Raw genomic sequence first — 8,764 nt, 5'->3', positions numbered from 1 at the left:
TATATGTTAAATGCATGTATGAATTACAAGATATAGGGGGGGATCTCCATGATTCTACTCTTCAATGTGCATTGCTTCTCAAAAGCAAATTCCTCACATATGCACATCTTCAGGGGGAGTTCTTCTATATCTTGCAATCAAATTCCTCAATATCAGTATTTACACTTCATATGTTTATCCCCGTTGAAAACTTAACCTATATTGTCATCAATCACCAAAAAGGGGGAGATTGTAAGTGCATCTAGTGCCCCCTTAGTGATTTTGGTGTATTGAAGACTTATAGGTTAAGGGACTAATGTGTTTGTGAGTGTACACATGTCTACAAGTCTATGAGGAGTTTGATATTTACAGAGAAAGTCGACCCCTAAAAATCAATGTCTTCAACTGAAGACTTTGGCTTTCTGAAGACTTTGAAAATGAAGAAATTGGTGTGACCGTGAAGACTTAATATTCATGCGAGGAATATGAAGCGTGAAGACTTTTGTTTTCGTAGTTTCATTTTTCTCTTTCTTGAGTCATAGGAAACACCGTACTGTTAAAGGGGGTCGAGGAAAAACTAAGGAAAAGTTTCCAAGTGATGCTCATCTCAAAATCCTACACCTACCAATCCTTTTGAGTGAAGCCATTAGAAATCCCATGCAGTTCGGTCAATTTCTTCAGTGATAGAGACGAAGATATTCTGGTCGCTGAGGAATTTGTTCTGACTGAGGAGTTAGGAATTCGCCCTGAGGAATTTGATAGTCAAATTTCCGACCGTTGCTGTGCTATGCACCAGCTGTCCCAAAATATCTATCCACTTAACGGTCATATCATTGAAGGGCATTTATGTCTTATCATGTCGGGCTGCTCCCTAGGCTATAAATAGCCGCCCCCTACAACCACTAGTTGGTTGGCTGCTCCGAGAGAAACTGACACTTGTCATTGAGAGCATCCCATCCTCCGAGGACTTTGAGCGAAAATCATCAAGTGAGGAAAACCCAAACCCAAACACCTACAAACCCAAAGTGATTGAGCATCACTGAAGAGATTGTTCCTATGTGGATCCAACGCTTGTTACCTTTGAAGACAGTGCATCTTCCAGACGGTTAGGCGTCATGGTCTAGAGCATCCAAGAGGAAATTGTGGATCGCCGAGTGACCGAGTTTGTGAAGGTTTGGAAGTCACCTGAAGACTTACCACGAGTGATTGGGCGAGGTCTGTGTGACCTTGGATCAAGGAGAATATGGTGAGGAATGTGTTTCCTCAGGTTTAAATACCTAACCGCTCCAACCAGACGCACAACTGTCACGGCAGTTGAAACTAGTCTACCAAATCAATGTCTTCACCGAGCTACTGGTTCTATTTCCTCAACCCTTCCATTTCTTTAGTTACTTACTGTTGTACTTGATCGTTACTCTTTGAAGACTTTGACTGAAGACTTTCTCTATTTCCTCAATTCTATTTCTTCAGTCAGTTTGTCTTCAACCTGCTTATCCTGTGTTTACGCTTCTTGTACTCTGTGCTTGTTTTCATTTCATCATGATGACTCTAATTCTGTTCTGTTATGCTTGCATCTGAGTACTTATTCCGCTGCTAGTCGTTTGTGACTTAGGAATTTCCTCACCCTGAAATTCCTCAGTGACAAATTTGTAAAAATCGCCTATTCACCCCTCCTCTAGTTGATATAACGCACTTTCAATCCTGGACTTCATAGATCTCTGGCACAAGGACCCAAACACTCCTATGCCTGATTTCAATCTCACACCTGGCCAGAGTCATATGTTGACTGCCTTCATAGGTGAAGAAAAATGGAAATTTGAAAAGGCCAGGCAAGTGAAGAAAGTTCAGTACAGAAAGGAGCGTTTTCTGAAGAAAAATGTTGTGAAAATGTCTCCTAAGGAACTTGTGACCATGCAGACTGAGATCAAAGCACTCAGTGATGAATTTGACGCATACCGTGCAGATTGGCTAGGAGCCAAAGTCAGATTCATCAGAATGGCGAAGGGATTCACTTCAATTGTTGCAGCTTCAACACAACGTGAAATTCCTCAGGCTGAAGCATCTGCCCAGCCAACTGAAGAACATGCAAGCACAAGTGATGACAATCAGATTGTTGATGATTCTGAAAGCACCAGGGCTGCTGAAGAAATACCAGCCGCTAAAGAAACTGCCAGGGCAACCTCAAGTGTTGTGCCTGATGAAACTGATCATGCCAGGGCAATTGGATCAGTTGCGCCTGAAGAAATTGCACATGTTTCCTCTGCTCCTCTTGCCCAGACAACAAGTACTAATCTTCCTTATGCATCAGAAGCGAAGAAAACCAAAGCTGCGGAGCGAACAACTGTGAAGAAAAGGAAAGCATCTGCATCCTCAGAGTCTTCAGCTCCGACGAAAGTGAAGACTTTGCGAGCTCCTATGGAAATCCCATAGATGATGTTCCTCTATCAAGAATGCCATCAAAGGAGATTGTTCCCTTTGGTGAGGAATATGTGATTCCAAGCGAATCTGATGAAGAAGATCCTTCTGCTGCTACGTCAGAGCAGATTGATGAAGAAATTGAAGTGGACAACATCACTTCAACTCCACTGGTATCATCGCCCATGCCTCAATTCACTGCTGAAGAGGCCAGCGTTGAAGAAATAGATGATGATGAAGAAGAAGATGTGGATATTGGGTCTACAACTCTGATACTGAATGATGACTACTGGGAAAGTCATCACCCCAATTCACCACTCTGCATCCCTCTGCAACAGATTCCTCAGTCCCCGGTTCAAACTGAAGAAATTCATACGGGCTCTGAAGAACATCAAGATTCTCTTCTCACTATTCCTGAAGAAGTTCCAGCCACTAGAGCTGATGATAATGTTGCTGAAGAAATGGAGACCCAAGCTGCTACTAATGACACTACTCCTGAAAATCCTCAGCCTGTGGCTCCAGAGGTTGTGCTTCAAGAGGCTGTGTCGACTTCGACTGCTAATCTTCATCCCAAGCCACAGAATCCTCACTCCAAGAAGCAGAAGTTCAAGGCTGATGACTTCTTCAATGAGCACATTTTCTTCACTGACTACAATCCATACCACTCTGCTCGACTTCGTCAAAAGCGTTTTTGGACTACTAGCCAGATGAACTTCTATTCCTCACTGCTGTTTGAGAAGGACAAAGTTTTTGACCATGAGCATATTCCTCATGTGGATATGGAGTCTCTACCTTGCTTCACTCCAGTCCTCAGTGTTCTTCATGACGCTGGGCTGCTCAACCTCTGCACCGACATCTGCGACTGGAATGAAGAACTCATTCTTCAGTTCTACGCCATGTTGCACATCACAGGCAATGTTGAAGATGTGAATTCATGGGTGTTGGACTGGATGACAGAAAATACTCACTACAAAGCACTGGCCTCTGAATTTCTTCATGCCATCCCAGTCAGTCCTCCTCCTGAAGGTGCATTGCTCATTTATGCTGAACCGGAACTCTCCAACCATCTGATGCAAGTGCTGATGAAGCCATTGAAGCCAGGCCAAGCTCCAAGGACCAAATTCCTCGTCAAGGAATATGTGCCAAGGACAGTATACAGAATATTGACCAAAACCTTCAGTCCTATCAAGGGCCACAACTCTGATGAAGAAGAGGTTGTTGGCATTATGAAGAATCTGCTTTTCAACATCATACATGGTATTCCTATCAACTACCATGATTTCTTCATGAGGACTTTGGCCAATGTAGCTCTATCACCGTTTGAATTGAAGCCTTATGCTCCCTGGATCAAGAGATTCATCATATCAAGGTCTTCAATCAACTACAAGGCAGATTTTCAAAATCATCTCAGCTATTTGCCCCCAATTGAAGTCCTCAAAAGGACTATTTCCTCAGCTGATGAAAAGGGCAAGGCCGCTGTTATTCATGAAGGTACTCGACCATTGGATGGACAGTTTCGCAAAGTTGCTTCATATTCCACCAATGATGATTCTGCCACACATGACACTCCGCAAATGCTTCAAAGCAAAATCCTCAAGCCACTGCTCCACGGGTGATGACTGATCGTGAGCTTCTCCTCAGTCTTCATCAGAAAGTTGATAGAAATCACAAGTGGGTCAAGCGTCAGTTTGGTGCAATTCTTCAGAACATGACAGTCACTCAAAATACTGTGAAGAAGAACCACTACTATATGCACCAAGTCTTCGACCGCACTTGGGCCATTCTTTCACATCTCTATAGTGCTGAAGATCTCAAGGAGATGAACTTTCAACGGGACTTTGACTGGTCACAGCCACCTTCGAAGAAATTCAAGAAGTTCAAAGTTCCTCACTTGGTCGCCAGTTCATATTCTTCATCACGCGAGACCGATGAAGCTGAAGACTTGGACGACACTGCGGCAGGCCCTACATCAACGGACGACTCCAACAACGCTGGCGCTCCTCCATCGACATCATGATGTTATTCTTCAGGGGCGTTAGTCCTTATTTTTCGCCCCTTTTGGTCATTCGATGACAAAGGGGGAGAAATTTGAGTTAGTCTTCAAGTGGGTCTATATATATGGGTGTTTTTTTGCTAAGTTACAACTCTCGTTCTCCTGAAGTATTTGTTGGATTGAGATGCAAACTTAAGTCCGATGGTGGTCTGATACTTTTGCTCTGTTTTTCTGCATGCTATTTCCTCATATATGTTAATGCACGCATGCTGAATTACATCAGTCACCATATTTCATCATTCATTTTCAAATTCTTCATATCATACGTTAAATGCGTGTATAAATTACAAGATATAAGGGGAGGTCTCCATGATTCTACTCTACAATGTGCATTGCTTTTCAAAGAAAATTCTCACATATGCATATTTTCAGGGGGTGTTCTTCTATATCTTGCAATCAAATTCCTCAATATCCATATTTACACTTCATATGTTTATCCCCGTTGAAAACTTAACCTATATTGTCATCAATCACCAAAAAGGGGGAGATTGTAAGTGCATCTAGTGCCCCTTAGTGATTTTGGTGTATTGAAGACTTATAGGTTAAGGGACTAATGCGTTTGTGGGTGTACGCAGGTCTATAAGTCTATGAGGAGTTTGATATTTACAAAGAAAGTCGACCCCTAAAAATGAATGTCTTCAACTGAAGACTTTGGCTTTCTGAAGACTTTGAAAGTGAAGAAATTGGTTTGACCGTGAAGACTTGATATTCATGCGAGGATTATGAAGCGTGAAGACTTTTGTTTTCGTAGTTTCATTTTCTCTTTATTGAGTCATAGGAAACACCGTACTGTTAAAGGCGGTTGAGGTAAAACTAAGGAAAAGGTTCCAAGAGATGCTCATCTCAAAATCCTACACCTACCCAATCCTTTCGAGTGAAGCCATTGATAATCTCATATAGTTCAGTCAATTTCTTCAGTGACAGAGATGAAGATCTTCTGTTCTCTGAGAAGTTTGTTCTGACTGAGGAGTTAGGAATTCGCCAGTGCGGATTGCCTACAAGTGAGGAACATGATAGCACTGAGGAATTTGATACTCAAATTTGTGCCCGTTGTTGTGCTACGCACCAGCTGTCCCAAAATATCTACCCACCTAATGGTCATATCATTGAAGGACGTTTATGACTTATCATGTCGGGCTGCTCCCCGGCTATAAATAGCCGCCCCCTACAACCACTAGCTGGTTGGCTGCTCCGAGAGAAACTGACACTTGTCATTGAGAGCATCCCATCCTCCGAGGACTTTGAGCGAAAATCATCAACTGAGGAAAACCCAAACCCAAACACCTACAAACCTAAAGTGATTGAGCATCACTGAAGAGATTGTTCCTATGTGGAACCGACGCTTGTTACCTTTGAGGACTGTGTATCCTCCAGACGGTTAGGCGTCATGGTCTAGAGCATCCAAGAGGAAATTGTGGATCGCCGAGTGACCGAGTCTGTGAAGGTTTGGAAGTCACCTGAAGACTTGCCGCGAGTGATTGGGCAAGGTCTGTGTGACCTTAGCTCAAGGAGAATACGGTGAGGACTGTGTGTCCTCAGGTTTAAATACCTAGCCGCTCCAACCAGACGTACGACTGTCACAACAGTTGGAACTGGTCTACTAAACCATTGTCTTCACTGAGCTACTGGTTCTATTTCCTCAACCCTTTCATTTCCTCATTACTGTGTTGAAGTACTTGATTGTTACTGTTTGAAGACTTTGACTGAAGACTTTCTCAAATTCCTCAATCCTATTTCTTACCACGAGTGATTGGGCGAGGTTTGTGTGACCTTAGCTCAAGGAGAATACGGTGAGGACTATGTGTCCGGGACTGTGTGTCCTCAGGGTTAAATACATAGCCGCTCCAACCAGACGTACAACTGCCACAGCAGTTGGAACTGGTGTACCAAATCATTGTCTTGACCGAGCTACTGGTTCTATTTCCTCAACCCTTCCATTTCTTCAGTTACTTACTGTTGTACTTGATCGTTACTGTTTGAAGACTTTGACTGAAGACTTTCTCTATTTCCTCAATCCTATTTCTTCAGTCAGTTTGTCTTCAGTCTGCTTATCCTGTGTTTACGCTACTTGTACTCTGTGCTTGTTTTCATTTCATCATGATGACTGTGCTACTGCTCTGTTATGCTTGCATCTGAGTACTTATTTCGCTGCTAAGTAGTTCGTTGCTTAGGAATTTCCTCACCCTGAAATTCCTCAGTGACGAATTTGTAAAAATTGCCTATTCACCCCCCTCTAGTCGATATAACACACTTTCAAGAAGACAATAAAAAGGAGAAAGTCTCACATTGACGAGGGTAATCAATGGGCTATGGAGATGCCCATCAATTGATGTCAATGCAAGGAGTAGGGATTGCCATGCAACGGATGCACTAAGAGCTATAAATGTATAAAGCTCAAACTGAAAACTAAGTGGGTGTGCTTCCAACTTGCTTGCTCATGAAGACCTCGGGCATTTGAGGAAGCTCATCATTGAAATATACAAGCCAAGTTCTATAATGAAAAATTCCCACTAGTATATGAAAGTGACAACATAGGAGACTCTCTATATGAAACACATGGTGCTACTTTGGAGCACAAGTGTGGAAAAGGATAGTAACAATGCCCCTTCCCTCTTTTTCTCTCATATTTTTTTGTTTTGTCCTTTTTTTCTTCTTCTTTTTTTAATTTTCGACCGGAGTCTCATCCCGACTTGTGGGGGAATCATAGTCTCCATCATCCTTTCCTCACTGGGACAATGCTCTAATAATGATGGTCATCACACTTTTATTTACTTACAACTCAATATTACAACTCGATATCTAGAACAATATGACTCTAAATGAATGCCTCTGGCAGTGTACCAGGATGTGCAATGATCTAGCGTAGCAAAGATATCAAAAAACGGACAGACCATGAAAATATCATGCTAGCTATCTTATGATCATGCAAATCAATATGACAATGAATGCTCAAGTCATGTATATGATGATGATGATGGAAGTTGCATGGCAATATTTCTTGGAATGACTGTGGAAATGCCATAATAGGTAGGTATGGTGGCTGTTTTGAGGAAGACATAAGGAGGCTTATGTGCGATAGAGCATATCACATCATGGGGTTTGGATGCACCGGCGAAGTTTGCACCAACTCTCGAGGTGAGAAAGGGCAATGCACGGTACCGAAGAGGCTAGCAAATTGCGGAAAGGTAAGAGTGAGTATAATCCATGTACTCACATTAGTCATAAAGAACTCACATACTTATTGCGAAAGTTTATTAGCCCTCAAAGCAAAGTACTACTGCGCATGCCCCTAGGGGGATAGATTGGTAGGAAAAGACCATCGCTCGTCCCCGACCGCCACTCATAAGAAAGACAATCAATAATAAATCATGCTCCAATATCATCGCATAACAAGAGACCATACGTGCATACTTCAGGAATCACAAAACTTAACACCAATATTCTTACTAAACCACAATCATTCACTAGTACCTCCCACATATTACCATCTCTATATCGCAAAACCATTGCAAGAAATCAAACATATATATATATATATATATATATATATATATATATCATATTCAGTGATCTACAAGTTTTATGTAGGATTTTATGACTAACCATATGAATGACCAACTCCTGTTGTCTCTCTAAATAGATATAAGTGAAGCATGAGAGCTTAATTCTTTCTAAAAAATATTTGCCCACGCTCTAACAAATATAAGTGAAGCAAAAGAGCATTCTACAAATGGCGGTTTTCTATATGTAGAGAAACAGGCAATCCAAACTTCAAATGATATAAGTGAAGCACATGAAGCATTCTATAAAGCCATACTCAAAAGATATAAGTGAAGTGCAAAGAGCATTCTATATATCAACCAAGGACAATCTCATACCAGCATGGTGCATAAAAGAAAAGTGAAAAATAAAAACAAAAGATGCTCCAAGAATTTGCGCATATCATGTGATGAATAAAATATAGCTCAAAGTAAATTTACCGATAGTCGTTAGAAAAAAAAGGGATGCCTTCCGGGGCATCCCCAAGCTTAGTTGCTTGGGAGTCCTTGAATATTACCTTGGGGTCCCTCGGGCATCCCAAGCTTAGGCTCTTGCCACTCCTTATTCCTTCATCCATCGTGATCTCAACAAACGCAGGATTGAACCCATTACAAAGCACCTCTCCCATTGCAAGAAAAATCAATCTAGTTAGCCAATCCAAATCAATAGATCGGAGAGAAATACAAAACTATGTTAATCATGCATAAAAGAGTTCAGACAAGACTCAAATAATATTCATAGATAATCTGATCATAAACCCACAATTCATCAGATCTC

Source organism: Aegilops tauschii, chromosome 1, assembly GCF_002575655.3.
Source record: "Aegilops tauschii subsp. strangulata cultivar AL8/78 chromosome 1, Aet v6.0, whole genome shotgun sequence".
In the NCBI taxonomy this organism is placed as follows: domain Eukaryota; kingdom Viridiplantae; phylum Streptophyta; class Magnoliopsida; order Poales; family Poaceae; genus Aegilops; species Aegilops tauschii.
This window is presented reverse-complemented; position numbering follows the sequence as displayed.